General features: G+C 42.7%; 1 protein-coding gene and 1 long non-coding RNA gene across 16 annotated transcripts in view; one reads left to right on the forward strand and one right to left on the reverse strand.

Moving 5' to 3' along the window:
- Window positions 1–18194, forward strand: part of ZBTB20 (zinc finger and BTB domain containing 20) — a 481207-nt gene that overhangs the window by 347003 nt on the left and 116010 nt on the right. The window contains exon 7 of one of the 15 annotated variants that reach the window (XM_062602029.1): window positions 14546–14686. The exons of 12 other annotated variants lie outside the window; for them this stretch is intronic. The gene's annotated coding sequence lies outside the window, so the exon portion shown is untranslated. Of the gene's footprint in view, window positions 1–14545; window positions 14687–14786; window positions 15602–18194 lie in introns of those variants that run through there. 2 more of the 15 variants (XM_062602028.1, XM_062602035.1) reach the window with 2 other exon arrangements.
- Window positions 10617–12813, reverse strand: LOC134155148 (uncharacterized). Its single transcript, XR_009961442.1, has 3 exons — window positions 12684–12813; window positions 11297–11369; window positions 10617–10803 (listed from the first exon to the last, which is right to left on the reverse strand). It is a non-coding gene; the product is annotated as an uncharacterized LOC134155148 (long non-coding RNA).

Consider the following 18194-nt stretch of genomic DNA (forward strand, 5'->3'; position numbering starts at 1 on the left):
GATGTTTTAAAACAAAGCTGTGTTATAATTACACAAGCGTGTTTAAGAAAAAAAAAGGCTTATGGAAAACTTAACAGCTGGAAACTGTTTTTTGCTTACTTGGATGACTCAAAAACAGCTGAATGGGTTTTTGCAAAGCTTTACCAAAAACGTCATTTCTGGATTGAGACAAGGCATAAGAAATAGCTGCCCAGAAGGTAACAGTTTCAGAAAGGTATAAGCAAATATAGGCAGAGATTATTTAATTCTTCAGCTTCCACTGTACAGTTGTTAATGTAATGCTACAAAAATAAAAGAATTTGTATTTATATAGTTTCTCAAAGATTTCAGAGATCTGTACTAGACTTTAAGGAACTAAGCTTTGTAGCTTTGAGTAAATCAAATATTAATATTTATATTTCTTTGGAATATCACATATTCAAACAGGAAAACAAAGAGAAAGGTACAGGGCTTGCCAGAGTTTACATAGAAAGAAGGTGACCACATTTAGCATCCATGCCTTTGGATCACCCTGCTTGTGCAGTATGGCTGAGCTCTCAGGCATGCCTGGCACTGGGGAGCTCCTGGCTCTTCTCTCTCTCTCTGACTCCCATTTCAAGCACACCCAGCTTGCAGGAGAAAAACCTCACTCACACACATGCACTGGGCTCAGGTACCCTTCCTTCTGTCTCCCACTTCATTCCCAAAGACAAAGTCTGCCAAATTCTGCCTACCGTGATCGTGAAGCTTGACTACAGTCAAGTATCGCCCCCAGTTAACAGGCATGCGTATACTTCTTCTCCCCCCCCAGCTCTCCCAAGGGGTGTCAAGGTGAGAAGGCTGTCACCAGAGACCTGTTCTAGGGTCTGATTTAGGGCATGGTCTAATCTGTAACTCCGTAACAATCGTTTTGCTGTTTGAAACCTCAGTCAGTGAATAAATATGATTTTACTGCTGCTTAGTTTGGATGTTGAGCTGTATTGGAGGAAACTGCTCTTCTTTCGTACTGAATTTTGTTTCAGGGTGGTGTGTGTGAAAAATAACACAAATAGAAGTATTTTTGGATGATCATACTGAACAGTCAGCAAGAAGAGAAGTACAGTATGGTGAAGGGAAATCTGTTTGTAGTAAAAGCAATGTGAGCTTGTGGTTTGCTAACAGGACCGAGACATGAATTTTCACTTTAACCCTAGCTGTAAAACTCCCTCCAAAGCTGAGGAAATCACTTGATCTCTTGTCGTTTGACCTCAGTTTCTTCCTCTCTCTATTAGTGGCAGTCATGACCCAGCTCGCCAGAATACCGTTCCTCTTGAAGTTCAGTTACTATCAGAGGTTTTCTACCTTAACAAGCCCACTCTTTGCCAACATTCAGAGTGCCCTTGTCTTACTTTCCCAATTAAATGGGCTTTTATGGCTTTCACTCTTTCTAGCTCAGCAGAACCACTGATTCTGGGAGGGGGAGCAAGACTCAGTGCTGCCTTGTGCATTATGCAGCAGATTTTCAGTGGCATTCCCAGGTTAGGAATTCACTGCTGGTGTTTCATTGGGACATAAATATAATTTCATTTTTCTAAGCACAGCTGGTCTGAGCTCCTTGAGAAAGGGTAATCATGAGACAGGCTTCAGCTTGCTGTTTTTGCAGGCACATTTGCAGTAGCCCCAGATTTAATTAGATTTAATCTGTGCACCTAAACTCATATGAAGAAGAAACTTAAATTTAGCCAGCTAGGAAGGCCTAACTCCACAAATCCCATTGGCACACCAGGGTGCCATCCAGCTTTTCTCAGCTTTCTGAAAGCTTTGGCTGTGTGCCCTATATGTTGACCATCTTGCTCATGAAGGGCCTCAGTTTTGTTTTCCCTTTATTATTTCCCCTTTGAGGTAACTAGTGTTGCCAGTGGTTCTCACAAGAAGCTGTCCTTGTACTCCTGCCAAAACCAGAATCAAAGCCTAAGACAGCCTTTAACTGGGCATAAGAAAGAAATGATGCTCTTCTTCTTTTGCTAGCAGCATCACTTCTTCAGCCTCACAAATAATTTCTGGTCCAAGACTTCTCCACTGTTGAATTTAAGTGTTTTGCAATTCTCATACCAAATGCTGAGCAGTGTTGTTATGCGTCTCTCTCCTTCTTGTGTGTGTATGTCCAGTGCACCAGGAAGTGCTAGGTTCATGGATCTTTTTAGCAGAGCTCATCAGTTCTTGCTTTTCTGAGTCGTCTTTTAGATTGTATGACTTTTACATATTTGCTGACTAGAGGATGCTGTGTTGAGATGACTGGGTATAGGAAAGAGAAGAAGAAAAGCAGAAGTCAGCAGGTTGGGTGGGCAGCAGTCTGTTGGAGATAGACCCTTCCCTGGAGGAGTTACATCCTGTAAGGCTCAGGGCATTTTGAGTGTTACAGGCTTGCAGGCTGACAAATTCTGAGTTTTCCTGCTAATTATTACGAACAGAAGTTACAACCCCTCTACAACAGACCTTTAAATACAATTGCACTTCAACTCTGACTGAAGTAGAGGAAACAAACTAAAATCTAGTAAGCCGTCTTAGAAAGAAAGTATTTCCCATTATAGTCCATACAAAACTTGGCATCATTCAAATAGCACAGGTGCATTTGGGAGGCATTTGGGAAGCAAGAGAAACTTTACAGCATTCTCTTTGCTCCCACTTCACTCCAGCAGGCTTTTGTTCTTCAGCATAGCTGCCTTTGCAAGGCTGCATCTTGAGCTGTGCCATTTTTGGCTGAAAGTTACCAGGCTTTGTCACTGAAAAAGAGTATGGAGAGAAAACAGTGAAAATTGTAGTTTGCCTGCCTAAGTGAAGTAGCAAAATTGGTTTGGCTACTTTGGAGTGAAAGATGAGGCAGAAAGTACCACCTCTCCATTTTAGACAGCATAACTCTTCTACAACCCGCTTTGCACAAGTGGATCCATAGAAATAGGCAGGACAGGTTGTGAGAGAAACAGGCTGCAAGGAGAAGCAAGGCAATCTCTTGCATGCCTTTCACAACAGTGTGACCCTTTGGTTCTATAAATGCACAGGGTTTTGCTACCTAGCAAAGCTTGGTCTACCTGTGTATGTGTGGCCCACCTGCATGTACCTGCTCTCTGTGAACCTTTCCCTCGGCCCATTTTCAGTTTGCCATGGGATGTAGCAGAGTTCTCTCAGGGAAGTCTGGCTTGTCAGACGTAGTGTTCAATGGAACTGGTTTCTATTGCAGCAGGACTGACGGGAGGATCAAAGTCTTGGTATAAAATAAAAGGAGTTATTTGCCTTTTGTGTGCTGAAATGTTTCTATTTCCCTCCTTTTTTTTTTTCATTAGTATATTAAGCTATTGAGTTCTCCAGTAGTAAGCAAAATATAGTACAAAAACACTTATTAAAGAGAAGATTGCCTCCTCAGTTACTGTGAGTAGTGTCTCAGAAACTGCGGGGGGGGGAGGTTTAAGGCTGATCAACATTTTGTTCTAAAATCACGGCGGTGCACGCTTAGGCAACACAATGCATTGGATGATTCTCGCTTACCCTGAAAAGCCTGTGGTCAGCCAGAAATTTGGCAGATTGTCTCTCAGGTCAGGAAGTAGTTCTGGTTTATAAATTTAAAAGCCAAAATCTGGTTTAGTGTTTCTTAAATGTCAAAACAACCCTCTGACCTTGAAAATTACTTTCTCTGTCTGCTTTCTGTGCTTTTAAGTAAAAAACAGTCCTTTTTCTTAGTGAAATAGTGTAGCCTGTTAGTCATCAAATCTGAGAATTTAGAGAAGGGAGAGTGACATTAACTCATCTTTTCTCTCCTTTGGCAGTGCAAGAATGGGCATCATTCATATCAATGTCAGCTGGAGGGAAAAAGACTTGCTAACCTTTAGCTATGCTTCCAGTTTATTTCCATAGTGTACACTGTATCTTCTCAACTGCTCAGTCCTGTCTGCAGCATTTAAGACCTCATAGTAATGCTACATGGAAGTTTTGCCGCTGTGTATCAGAAGTGACCTCCAGTGCCTCAGTTTTGGTCTGTCCCAGACTAAGTCCTGCAGGACGGTAAAGGCCGTATTTAGTGCAGCTGGCCAACTGCACACTTCTGTAACCCAGACTGATCGTACTTGACCCTTCATGTGATCAGTTGAACTTAAATATAACATTGAGCATCCCGTTTCGTTTACATATCTCCACTGTTTACCTTTTCCAAAGCCATTTTGGCGCTTCCGAATATTTGGTGGTTCTTCCTTCTCTGAAAATATGCCCTTCCTTCATCCCTTCTTCATGTGCCTCTTCTTCTCAGTCTTGGTTGACTTTCAGAGAGAAGGCATCTGCATGGTGCCCCTGTTTCCAGCAGAGCAGAAGCAGCCTCAGGTTCTCACTATGAATGAGAACTAGCATGGGAGGGAGCAAACTTAAGCCCTTCTCTTTCCCCTGGCAGCAGAGCACAAACACATCCTCCCTCTTCCCAGCTGCTGCTGTTCTGTACAAAAGCGACTTCAGCTCCTTTTGGTTCTGATACGATGAGCCTTCAGAGTTCCCACAGTGTGAGCTCTCGGCCTCTTCTGCCTCAGTTATCTCTAGTTTCTAATGTTACTGCATTCTCCAAGACTTTCTGCCCGAGGAGTTGGAATTGCTGTGTAATTGTTACTGACTTAAATTTCCTTGGGTTTCTGTGAAGTAAGGGGGTCATATTTTCAGCACCTATCTGTAGAGGAAACTGAGACATCCTTGATTTGACAGAACACCTGAGCACAAATTTCTTTTAATTTAAGGGTTGTTTTAAGAGAAATTATTTGAAATGTCTGACTCAAGTTGTGTGCTGAAGAGCATCTTAAAAAGAACTGGGTGGTCGTTATAGCAATTGAATAATTAGGTACCGTTGTTATATCAAGATAGAGAAACTGAGGCACAGCATTTGCTTAAGGTCATACAACCTGAGAGCTGATGCTTGCAGAGTTAAGCAGCTTTCTTTTCATAGTCTTTTGTGCTTAAATTCCTTCCTTTCTTTCAGTAGTTGATCATTCAAAAGATTGAACAAGGCTCTTTGGAGGTTGAATTTGGAGGTGTTTGCTCTAGTGTTCCATTGTGATGGTTATTCGGCCAGTTTACAATGTAGCGTTATAAATTAAGTATATTAAAATGTTAAGAAGAAATACCTGCACAGTGATATGCCAGGTTAATATAAAGCAAACACCTACTAGTGATCTGTAGTTAAATTATTTAATCTAGAACTAATCTACTGTTGAAACCAGTTTCAAAAATGGAATAGTTCTATTGCTGAAAATAATTAATTGTTCAAACCCATAGGGCTAAATCCAGCAGTGACCTAAATGGTAGGAGAGGATTACATGTCGGACACGAGTGTGTGGGAGAATAAGCAACAAATAATATACCTTGCCCCGTTTCTCTCTTACCCCAGCAGCCAGTATCACGCACGTTTTGTTGGTAGGGTTTTTTGCTGTGCTGGCTTTGCTTCCCGCTTCCTCCCTCAACCTTCTTGAAGGAAAAGAATTCCCCCCACAAATCAAAACAAGATGGAGCCCTAGAGCCCCACCTGCTGACTTGAGGAAACAGAGAGAAGAAAGAGAAGATGCCTGGTCCTGTGCCAAGCATTCAGTGCTGAGCTTGTAGCATTGTGATGTGGCACTTAAAGCTCTAGGGGACCTGGAGCCAGCGTTGCAAATGCAACAAAAACTCTCATGAAAACGAGCTTCTTAACAGCGTGTTGAGCTGGTCTGCGATGGCCTCGGGAAACCCCCCTGGCTAGATAGGGCCTTTTTATCCACTACATTGCTCCGACTCAAAGAGAAATCTCACATAACTTCCTTGACCAGAAGCTGAGCGTGCATGTAGTCTGCAGCGTAGGGCTTTGCATTTTCCTTATTTTCAGTTAATTATTTCCCACCTCCCGCTCTGAAGGAGTCTGTCCTATCTTTCTTTGCTGTCTCATCGCATGTAGAGCCCAACGCTGCAAGCACATGGCGTGTCCTCGGGCTTCCTGCCGCCCTTCCTTTGTGGTCAGATCCGTAGCTGATGTAAACTGGCCTGAGGCCATTGGGGATTTTCACTGGTTGAACACTTGGCTCTTTGATTCCCAGAGAACTACTCGATTTTAATAGCACCAAGGCTGACACTACTCGTTTTCAGGCTCAGGACCATCTACAAGTGAGCGCTTGCGTATTAATTACAACAAAGAGCAAATCTACTTGACATTTTGATTTTGTTTTTCTTGTTTCCTTGCAAGCTTGAAAATGAGCTGCTTTTGCCAAAAAAAAAAAAAAAAATCAAAATGCATTTCACACTTTTTTTTTTTTTTTTAAACTTGAAATAGGCCCCTTGAAAAAACTGACATGTTAAACACCAGCAAGAAAATGATTATTTGGACATATGGCTCCTCTTCCTGAACTTTGAGGAAAGGTTAGATAACGCTCTTTCACATCTTAAAAGACTAGACTGCTGCTACATTACTAACATATTCTTATGTAATAACCCAGCACTGATGATACTTTATTCAGTCCTAGTAATGTAAGACTCGTTTATGGTTTGGTCAGTTATGAGGGATTTTTTTTTTTCACAGATTATCTTCAAATTTGTTGTTTTTCATTACTCTGTCCTAAAGTAGAATATAAAATAGAGTAGAATCATAGGCAAAAATGTCTTATAGCTCCGTCTTTCAGCCGGTTTTTGCCTTGTATGGATTGTTTCTATTCAATATTATATGATTAATACAAAAGTAAAAAGAAATTTAAAAACCCCACTCTTAAGTGAAGAAAAACACTTCCAAATGCATCCTTTTACTTTTCAGATAAGGCTGTTCCATAAAGTGAAAAATCTGTAAGAATGAAAATAAAGGTGCCAAACCATCTCAGATAATGAAATTTGACAGGAAGACTTGCCATTACCTTTGTCACAACTGATGTCAGCAGTCATGTAAGGTTTGCAGGTGCTTGCAGAATGCATAGTCGCATAGGTGAGCTGGCCAGGAAACAGCAGTGTCCTGTGGTGAAAATATTTGGAGTATGAAAATGAAACTCTATGTGACTTTTTCATACAGAAATGAATTTTCCAAAGACCCACCTCAGTAGAGCTAATGCCTCAAGGGCCAGCACTCTTCCAGTGGGTAAGGGAATGTGGGAGTCTGCTCCCTTCCAGGTCTCCCTCATCACACCCTTATTCATCAGGCTCTAGGGTCAGCCTCTTTCTCTGGCTTTGAACTAGGATTTCTGTCCTGGATCCCAAAACCTACCCTAATAATATTTTCATTTAAAATCACGTTTACTGCAAGTTGCTTCCTGTTCAGTGACAGAACTCTGCAGTGAAAAGTTGTGGAATCACAGAATTGTAAAATGATAAAAATCAGGAAGGATCTCCTTAAGTCATCTGGGTCCAGCTCTCACCCTGCTCAAAACCAGAGCCTATGAGGATGAGGTTGCTTTTTTAAGCAGCTCGTTTGTGTGAGCTTCTGCGTACCCATTTTATAAGTTCTTACATCCAACTGCACATTTTTTCAATAACTGTACTTCTGAGACTTGAGATTTTTAGAATAATTTTAGGTCCTTTCATTAATAAGCAGAAACTCTCGATCTGGAGCTATCCTGCAGAGGAATGAATGTACAGCTGTATAGCCACTGTACCAGACTCTTGCTGTGCCTGGTTCTTTCCTCTATTTGCAAGACCACTTCATTCAGTGGCAGTGTGATATGGGGCTTAAATATGTCCCCTAAGTCATAAAATAATGTTATAACCAAAGACTGGCACTGGCAATGCTTAAACTGAACCCCATTCATTCACAGGAGGGGACCCCAGTTCTGCTGCCCTGCATTTATCACTACTCAGAGGATGTTCAACTGGATGGAGCAGTGGTCTAATCTGATGTGGCAGCTCCTACATTTTTATCTTGTCAGTGCTTTACTTACATGAATTAATTTTGGAAACACTCTTGTGACGTTAGTCATTGTTACGATTCCCATTTTAGAGACCCTGTGTCTAATTCTTAATTATACTAATTCTTCCATATGCTGGTGAGGTTCCGAATCTGTGAAAAGGTCTCTCAACTCAGGGAGATGGATTGCACAAATGTCAATGGCAAAATAAGAGTTCATTGCCCTATAGCAATTCTCTGTTCCTCTAAGGCTGGAGAGAAATATTAGAAGACAAGTATAAAAGAGGCTCTGTTGATTTGTACTAGGGGCTACATGGGAGCTGCATAGCTTAAGCCTGTAAGAGGTGTCGTATTGGCCAAAATGAAATTAGTGAGATTGTTGACACTTCTTTCATTGTGGCCACAATCTCATCCAAAGAAAACGAAAGCCACCTCTTCTGCCACTTCTTTTCCTTTTGTCTGAATACATAATGATGGAATTGACACCCTACCCACCAGAAAAAAAACAACAACAAACCCAGAATGAGAGGCAGTGGGCTTTGAGGGAGGGAGCAAGAGACTGAGGCTTGCCCAAGAATGAATAGCAAGCCATTTAAAAAGTAGTCATTATGTGCAGAAACCAGAAGGATCTTCTGTCTTTCTGTATGATAAAACTACCAGTGAAATGTATTGCAGGACAATTACGAGCAAACAGGCAGGAAAAATGAGTGATGCACTACTCTTCATTTCCTGAGCCAGTCTCGTTCCAGCCACCTTGCAAGCTGAGGCTGTTTCTGTGGGGATAGTGGAGGTGGAGATCAACCCTGTCTGTGTCTTTCCTTATGGCTTCATGCAGCCCAAGGGCATGATGGACAATCATATCTGCTGCAGAAAAGAGGCAGAACTCTACACCCTCTTCTGGCTCTTTGGCTTCCCATTCTATTTATATCCAAGTCTAAGAGAGAAAGAGGTATGTGCAGAGCAGGGACCTTGCAGCTGTCTCCGAAACAAAACTAAGGGCTGGACAGAGAAGCCAGAAGGCCTCAGTGGAGTGATTTTAGGGGAATCTCACAGTTTTAGCATGCTGAGGCTGTACAACTCCCCAGACAGATAGCAGTACTTTTGTTCTTACAGAGGTTTTGTCCTGACTGAGCAATATGACAATAATTACAATTTTTACTCAGCATTAAGCCTATGGAGAAGCCTACAGAAACAAGACATCTTTAGATGAGAAAGACTGGAGGCAGAGGCACAATACCTGTCACCTCCAAATGCAGGAGGTAAGATTTGTGAATGTGTGACAGGACCAAAGTTAGCAAGCAGGATAGGTAGCATGTTTCACGTCAGCATTTAGAACAGAAGTGGGGCAGATGTCCGCTTCAAAGTTCTTCACATCAAAAGTGTAATTGTCTTCCCATGAAAGTATGAGAGAAAATTAAGCCTCCTGACACCCTGAGATACATACGCTTCTTTCAAAAATCATAGAATAAAATAGAACAGAGTAGAATAGAACAGAGTAGAATAGTCTGAATATAACACACGGTGCTGTTTAATTCATTTTAATTTTGGAGCAGAGATGCAATCTGGTAACAACAGTATGGATCGTGATAGAGGGTAGAGGGTGAGTTAATGTTTTCAGTGTTTTTGAGTCTTCTGAGGCCTTTACAATAAGCATCCATATAAACATACAGAAAATATCACTTGCAAAAAGTCACTAATCCGCTTCTTAACCAGTGTTCAGATTTCCTCAATTCATTGTGAAAACACACTTTTGGAATGTTACTTTCCCACCCAGTGCAGCTGAAGAGGAAGAAAGGCAGGAGCCTTCCTTCTTGTGTCTTCTCAACCAGATGTTTTATAGAGTTCACTTAGGTTGCAGTGTTGCTTTTCCAGTGAAGGCCAGGGGATTGCACTGGTGCTCATGAGGGCATGGCTCACTTTTCAACATCTTATTGATGAAACATTTTGTACTATTTTGTTGTTTTTTTTTTTTTAAAAAAAAAAGAGAGGCTCTTCCACAAAATAGGCCGTTATATTTGGATTGTCTAAGAGAAAATAAAATACGGAGTCTCTGATGTTTCCTTTTATGTTTCCCTATTGACAGCAAATGTCTGAAAGGAATTGCCTTGGGAGCTGCACAGTGTCAGGAGAAGGTGCTTTAGGAACCAGTCCTGGCCATTTGCTATAGTTGGTTTTGTTTGAGGTGGTTTGTTGGTTGTTTGGGGAATTATGGTAATCAGTGCAATAGGAAATAAGCTTATTTGTCTTGCCCTAGAAAATCAAATTGCATCAATGACAGAAATGAACTGGGTAAGATGCAATGCATGGTACTTACCTTAGCACACAAAGGTATCTACCAAGCATAGTGGTGCAAGTTAGGAGTTATTGCATTCCCAAAAGATAAGCAAGGAGTAGATTTCCGTAGCAGGCAGACTTTCCAGTCTTTTCCTTCGATTTCTTATGTACTGAATAATAACCATATATTCACCCTCTACAACATGCTGTGCCAGTTTACATCTCTGAACAGAAAGCACAGACTCACAGCTGTTTATGAAGACAAGCCAATAAATCTAGAGGAATATATTTATATAACTTATCCTGAGATTACATAGTTAAATGCCTTTTTTTTTTTCAGGTAGACAGAGCTCCTTCATTGCAAAGGAACCAAATTTCTCTCTGTGCTACCCAGTTCTGTTGATTTTCCATTAATGTCAGCTCATGTCAGCCCTCCTGAGTGTTACAAGTTGCACTGCAGAGTACTTTATATACATTAAAGGAGCAAGTACTCTTGCTGTTTCCAGGTCCTTTACAGTCTTCTGTTGTTTTGTGTCTTGCTTTTGTCTGGCGTTAAGTGATGCATGTAGAAGGCAGAAAGTGAGCAGCAGTTCTGGTGGTTTTTCCTTTACTCAGTCCTGCCATTTGCCACTGAGAAATCCAGATACAGTTCTCATAAAGATCTGTTGCCATGCTGTAGCCACACTTTCTTCCTACGGAGCAGGTATCATACACGTGAGCTTGAAAGCTTGCTGCAGCACTAATTGCCTTTGCCATAACAAACAGCAAACTTCATTCAACTGATCAGACTGAGCATGCAATTCTTGCTTCTTTGGCTAAGCCTTCCTGATACATGCAATGATTTACGTGAAGGAAACGCAAGCAAGAGGGCGTGATGCAAAAGAAGGAGATCACCACCATGTATCTAAATTAAAATCCATGATAAAATCTCAGGAGGGGAAGATTATGTATGTTTTTTGGGGGGAGCTCTTGGCCTTTTCTGTTTAGACTCCTGGTCTGCTCTTGGTTCATATTCAGGTAGAAATCAGAAGGTCTTTTGACTTGTGAAGCTTGTAGTAGAAGGGGGCCTACTGAGAGCAGAACTTAACAGTAGCGCTTTCTACATGGAGCACTATAGGAGATTTGGGGATCTACCATATCAGGAACACATGCTAATAAAATACGTGCCACAGAGTAAAAACTCACCTGGGTGAAATGCTGCTCCTTCTGATATCAATGGAAATTTCCTTTTGACCAGGGGTTGCTATGGCAGCAAGCACTGGAAATGAGAACAAGGACATTTTGATATGTCTACACTGTGGATTGCAAATTATGATACCCGAGTTAGTTTTAAACAGTCTTGCAAGAAGTGGTCTAGTTAAGGCAGTCTGGAACACCGCATGGCCTAATTCACCATGCTGAGCAGCTTGCTTTCCTCTGTGCTCAGGGTCTGTCCGTGCCTGGGGTAGAGAAGAGGTGAAGAGGTTTGAGGAGATGCTCATTTTAGAGCAATGGGATGGGGAAAAGACTCTGACAAGGAGTAGTGCAGGGAGGGAGGAACAGCATGAGAGAGAGCAAGCTAGAAACAGGAGGAACAGCAGTCCATGGAGTCAACTGAACACGGAGGGGATGGAAGCAAAAGCAACAGCAACAGAAGAGATGCAGGTTTTGGGTTCTGGAGGACCAAAGTGTCTTTTCCCATAGAGCATAGACTCTCAGCACTTCCATTGCCAGATAAACACCGTCAAACCCCTGAATCAAGTATCCTCACACTCTTCCAGTGGCTGATCACCTTGTAAGCACCATTTTTCTTGTGCTGCCAGTGACGCTGCCGGCTGAAGTGGTGATGTTCTGTACTACATACAGCTCCATAGGTGCTAACCCGCCTGAGCATCAGCAGCAGCATGGAACCGCATTCCATTCTTAAGTTGGCTTTAAAACCTTGAGAAATTATATTGAAAATGCATTACTGTAATGTTAATGTTACCGAGTCAGGCACTTAAGTTAGGAAATGCCACAGTTAATGTTGTCTGTGCAACCTTACTGAGCATCTCTTGTACCATTACCATAGCCTGTAATTACATGACTGCACACTGTTTCTTCCACTGTGAACCTCTGCATCAAGTGGTCAGGTCCTCTGTGTATTTCATTAGAAACATAGCCCAGAGCTGTTTTGCACCCTGCTGGATTGTTAAGTTTGGTACTGACCCAGGGAAGAGAAAACTACTTTGTGTCACTGTGCTGTACAAAAGCTCCTTATCTAGAAAGCAGTTGACGCCTTGATGGCACTGTATTTCTCTGAAATCTTTTCTGTTCTCTGCGAGTGTCTTGCCTCCAACAGTCCCATAATATTTCAAATGGGAGCAATTCGTATTTTGGGAAGGCTGGGGAGACGACTCATAAATAGCATTTAATAGACCTCATTAAGTCCAATGTCCCATTTGCTTCTGCAGTGCATCCACCTCCTATTGACCCTGGTTAGTTCTTCCTGTAATCTGTGCTGAGCCAACAAGCCCCAGTGGATTGGTGGGCAGATAGGACACAGCCATCCAGCATGTGGCATTGTAAGAGGTGAAAAAGGGTAGGAACTCACCTTTTCCCAGAGCAGAGGGTGATAGAAGGAAAGAATAATACTGATACCTCCCATCAGCTTCCCATTAACAGCCAAACATATTTAATAACTGGTCCTACCTTTGCCTGGAGATGTATGTAGAAAAGGTGATATAATTAATGTGGAGAAGTTGGTAGAGCTTCTGTCTTTTGTTTCTTCTTTCCTTAAGTATTTGTACCCAAAATGAGAAGCAAAGGGGGAATCCCAGTGCTTCCTCTCAAAGGCCAGCAGTCAGCCACATTGTGAATTCCTTCTCCACTTTCTTCCCATGCTTTAGAGTGATGCTTGCAGGTTAGCCATGCCCATTGGAAAGTTTATGTACAACAGATGTTCATGGAGCAGATCAGGAATTATAGATTTGCTGCTGTAGCTGCAGCCCTATATGAAATACAGAAAATGTATTTAAAGCACAGAGAATATACCTGTCTCACGCAAGAAAATCACACACACACCCCCCTTGCTGCTGCTCGCCTGGGAGGGGGCATCGGAGCCCCTGTGCCCTGAAACCCAAAGTAGGTTCCCAGCATCTGACAAGGGAAAGTTCGTGCAGGGCAGCAGAGGGTGGTGTCAGGGGGCTCTACATGCTGGCAGCTCCCCCTAACAGAAGTGTGTTACCTGCTTCCTTCCCTCTTGAGAGGAGAGGCCACCTGCCCCACACCTTTTCAGAAGCAGACTTTGCAGAAGTGTCACACATCACTGCTTTGCCTGCCACACAGTGCTGGGTATCACCAGGACTCATCCACTTGAACTGTACTTTGTTTTGCAGCCCAGGCTAGGAGGAATAAATTGCTTTGCCACCTATTTTGGGGTATAACTTCTCCCCTCCCCATGGGACTTGGGGACTAGTCTATCCCAATATCCAGCATTGCCTTTTTACAGCATCCCTGTCTGTACCCGGCAGGTACTCGGTTTGTCTGTGTCTGTGCAGACACGCACGGCAAGGATGTGCTCTTGGAGTTTGTGTAGCTCCAGAATCACAAGGTTCCAGTGGTCCATCAGGAAAGTTCAACTGAAGGGCCACATGGTCTCGCTTTAACCAAACCAAAGTAGCAGCCAAACCTGCAGTCACTTCCCCACCCCACAGGACAGGTAGAGTTTGAAGGCAGTGGGCGTTTATTTCGGTGGTGTGTACAAGATAAAAAGAGAGGGAAGGGATCTCCCAGCTTTTTGGAGAGGGCCCCAGTATAATGCCATTTGAATCTGTACTTTTTTTTGTTTGGTGGTAAGTTTTAATAGTTATCCTTTGAGGATTTTCCCGGCGAGCTTATCTGAATACACCAACAGTCTTTTTTGTAATATTCGCATTTCCCCTTTGGTTCAGCCGAGCCCACTGACAGATCATTCAAATTCAATTGTTTTATGTCTAAGCCGAACAGCTAATTAAAGTAGGGATGATTAACCTGACTGGCAGTGTCGCTCTCTCTCCCTCGCTCCCTCCCTCCCTCCCTCCCTCCTGTTCCAATCAGTCTTTTTCTCACACTCTCCCTCTCTCTCTCTCTGTCTTTTGCTCTACTGTGTGTGTGTGCGTGTGTGTGTGTGGTGGGTTTTTTTTTCCTCTCTCCTAAACGTGGTCTGCTTGCTGATGGCAGAATGGCACTCGGAGATTTGTGCATTGTGTCTGGTTTCCTACGGGCAGGCTGACCCAGTGCCTCTAGGGACTTATCAATAGACCACTCAGAAGAGACAGAGACAGGAGAAAGGAGGAGGGGTGGGGGGGTGGGGGGGGGTAGAGAGAAAGAGAGAGGGAGAAAGAGAGAGAGAGAGAATCAATATCAAGAATAGAAGGAGCTCCGAAGCCATTTTTTTCTTTTTTTTTCTTTTTTTTTTTTTTTTTTTTTTTAAAGAAGTATCAGGACTTGGGAAGAGGGTGACAAAGAAGGTTTTTCAAAGAGGCAGTGGAGGAGGTTCTAATAAATTTGGAAGGAAACAGTTCCCCGTCTTGGGGGAAAAAAGGAGAACTCCTGGCTGATTAGCATTCACACCAGGTATGAGATGTTCCCTACCCCTTATCACTGTCGCAAGCGAGATGGATGGAGAGAAAAACAAAAAAAAAAAAAAAGAAAAAAAAAACCAAAAAAAGCTTTTTTATTATTTTTTCTTCTTCTTCTTCTTCCCCCCTTTTTGTTTTCTCTTCCCCCCTCCCTGCTCTTTAAGGAGACGGAGCGAGCGTTTATTTTGGTACGTGGGTTGGTGGTGGCAAGGGGGAGCGCGAGCCGTGGGCATTTGTGTGCTTGGGAGCAGGGAGAATGGAAGCAGGGCAGCGGGGAGGGGGCGGCTGGGAGAAGAGCCGGGAGTGTGTTACTGTGTCTCCTCTTTGTGCACCCCTGGGGGGGGTTAGCCGAGTTCATTTCCAGCAGGTGGATTTAGGCAGGGAGTTACTTAACGCTTGACCGCCAGTTTTGGGGGGGGGGGAACAAACAACAAAAAAAACAGGGAAAAAGGGAAAAAAAAAAAAAAAAGGGGGACCTGCTTCCTATGTCTATTAAAGGAAGCTCCAATTTTTTCCCTCTCTCTCTCTGCTCTCTCTGCTCTCTCTTTCCTCTCTTCCTAACCAGACAGCGGGAGGGTTTCTGGCTCCTCGCCAGCCCAAAAGCCTCTAAGTGTTTTGCACTTGTTTCAGGGAGCCCGGGGATTTTTTTCAGCATTTTCACTAGAGAACAAAGAGTTCTTTACAAAGGAAGGGGGAGAGCGAGCTTAACGCCTCGGATATGTTTTGCTATTTTTATTAGGGAATTTTTTTTCAACACCCCCCCCCCCACCCCCCCGCTAAAAAAGAGAAAGAAGCAAAGCACAGAATGTGTGGCAGCAACAAAATAGATTGAAAGGAAAATGCAGTTTCCTTACCTCCAAATTGTAATTTGGAATTAATATGGACAGGAATGGAAGGGGGACGAGACCAAGTGAGTTTGATGTGTTGTTCTTTTCTCCCTTTTTAAAAACTCTTCCTTTAAATCCGATTGCTGTTTTGCCAACTTACCTAGCTTCCTTTTCCTTTTTTCTTTTTTTTCGGCATAAAAGTTGTAGTGCAAACAGTTTCTGTTTACTTATATCAAACAGCAAATTCTCATTTGGAGGGGGGGGGGGGAAAGGGGGAAGTGGGGTGGATTCGGTAGAAAAAGAAAAGTGGGAACAGAGATCTTTCACTTTCTGTCACTTAGAAAAAAAGTTGGTAATGGCTTGTTGAAGCTGGGATCCTAAAATACAGATGGGGCACTAACGTCTGTGTCCACGGACCCAGCTTTTCCCTGACCATCTGTCTAAAAGTCACCTTTCATTGGCAGCTCGAATGATTAGTCGGAGCTCAGGGATTTTTTTGTTTGTTTGTTTGTTTGCTTGTTCCTCCTGTTCGGTGGGACCCTCTCTCAAATGGCTCCATTTCACCTCCTGAGTTTAGTTCTTTAATCGAGCCCTGAATCGAGGATTTCAGGATAGAGCTCCTCGGACTCTAGATTTTTTGTTCTTCTGAATGTATTTCTTACGGATATCCTCTTTGTCTATTTGTACATGGAAAAGGCACATGTAGTATAGAACGGAATAATGCATCACATTGAAGGAGATGTTTAGATTGGAATTTTATTGCATGTCGCGTATAACAAACGTGCAGCCTATCTTCTCTACAGTGTATCCGGTACAATATTTAGGGTGTTTGAGAATATATACTGTTGCAAATTCAGTAGCTTAAGGAAGTGCTTTCTTTAGCCAAATTCTGCCCTCCTTCCTTTATTGATTTGTATTTTCCTGGCTTTGACAAATTACAAGTCTAAAAACTGCATCTTCTAGCAATGGTACAGGAGACAAGAGAGGAAGATGTATATTGTAATCCCCCCCCCCCCCCCCCCCCAAAAAAAAAATCATAAGCGCACAATATACAGAACTAGATCAAATTATTACAGAGTTACAACGATTGTTTCTGGATGCAGGGCATTATTGCTACAATACCTTGATTTTTATATTCATGCTGCAGGCTTCCCTCAGAAGCGGTTGTCTGATACAGCTACATAGGTAACGCATACGTATCTGTGGCACTGTTTTTAAGCAATATCTATGCATTGTCTAAATGTACACAGAGAATTAGTCCATTTACATCTCCTCGTATGATGGAGGGGGGGAAAGATCCATCCTTGGGCTCCACCTGCACCACTTCAGGAGTGCCAGTACCTTACAGTGGCAAAAAGTCGTTCAGGATACAGCCTATCCCTTGCAAAAGTAAAGGGAAACTGTCCACGACAAGTGAAACTACCAGTTAGAACAGTTTTGTTTTCGTACCAGTATCTAGGCTGGGAGCTTGTACCCTTCCAGCTCTGTTAGCTGGGGCTCTTCCCTCTCCAAAGCTGTAGTAGGCACCGCTTCCCTAGCAGAAGTTGGGGATGGCCATGGCCTCTGCTCTTAGTCCATGTACCTTCACTGCAGGTAATGCTCTGCATTTCCATGGGTAACAGCTATACCCGCGTCGAGTCAGAAGTACTTTGCAGGCTCCTCAGTTTAATGTGGAATGCTTGACAGAGAGGGATGGACAACCAAAAGGAGCTGGTCTTTCTGCTGGCAAACGTAACGAACAGAGGAACTTTTGGCAGATTACTAATGCCTGCCTTTTATTTAAAATCCTCCCTTTCCTCGTTCCTCCAGAGAGTTTTCCCAACTCCTGATGTTTTTCATGGCGTGACTTTTTTCTGTGACTTTTCTTTCTTGCTCTCTCACTTTCCAAAAAGGGCATTAAAAAAAAAAAAAAAAATCACAGGAAAAGTAAACAAAAGAGCACAGAAATGGGACTTGGCCTTTGAAGTTTTCCATAGGATAAGCAGTCTCTTTTTTTTTCTTCCTGATTCTTTTCTCTCTTCTCTCCCCCCCATTATTATTATTATCATTATTATTATTATTATTATTCTATCTAACATTGTGAGCATTCTGTATCTGCAACCGTGAAGGCAGTGACAGAAGAGGGAAGACATAACAGAGCTGATACCTAGATTTAACCCCCCTCAATCTTAACTAGAAGGCATCTTCCAGTAGTTGTCACTTCTTCCAGAAGTAGGGAGAAAGACGATAGATGTCTTTTGGGGACTCCATGGACCTGACCTGAGAGTAGCACATTCCCAGTACAGGAGAAAAGAGAGAGAGGGCCAAAGAAAAAAAATACTAAAAAGGGGAAAGAAAAGCTCTTTGAGCAGTAACACACTGGCTCTTTCTTCCTGCAGGCAATCCGCTCCAGCTCCTGGCGACGTGTCCTGCACTATCAGATATCATATGACTCTTTATTTGGACTCCCGTTAGCAGTATGGGCCTGTTAGGAGGCTGTTTGTTTTCTTTTCATTTCCTTCTCCCCAGTTCCCCCCCTATTTTATGTGTGCCCGTGCAAGCATATCCCTTTTATAATCTCTCTTTTTTGTGCTGAAGCTTTATAGAAAGGGGGAAAAGAAAAAAACGACCCCAAAACTTAATTATTTCCCAGGGCTGTTTTTAATCCTCTGCCAAAATTGAAGTTCATTGTCAAGT

This window comes from Pezoporus occidentalis, unplaced genomic scaffold (genome assembly GCF_034315485.1).
Source record: "Pezoporus occidentalis ecotype Australia unplaced genomic scaffold, CSIRO_AGI_Poc_V1 ctg74, whole genome shotgun sequence".
NCBI lineage: Eukaryota > Metazoa > Chordata > Aves > Psittaciformes > Psittacidae > Pezoporus > Pezoporus occidentalis.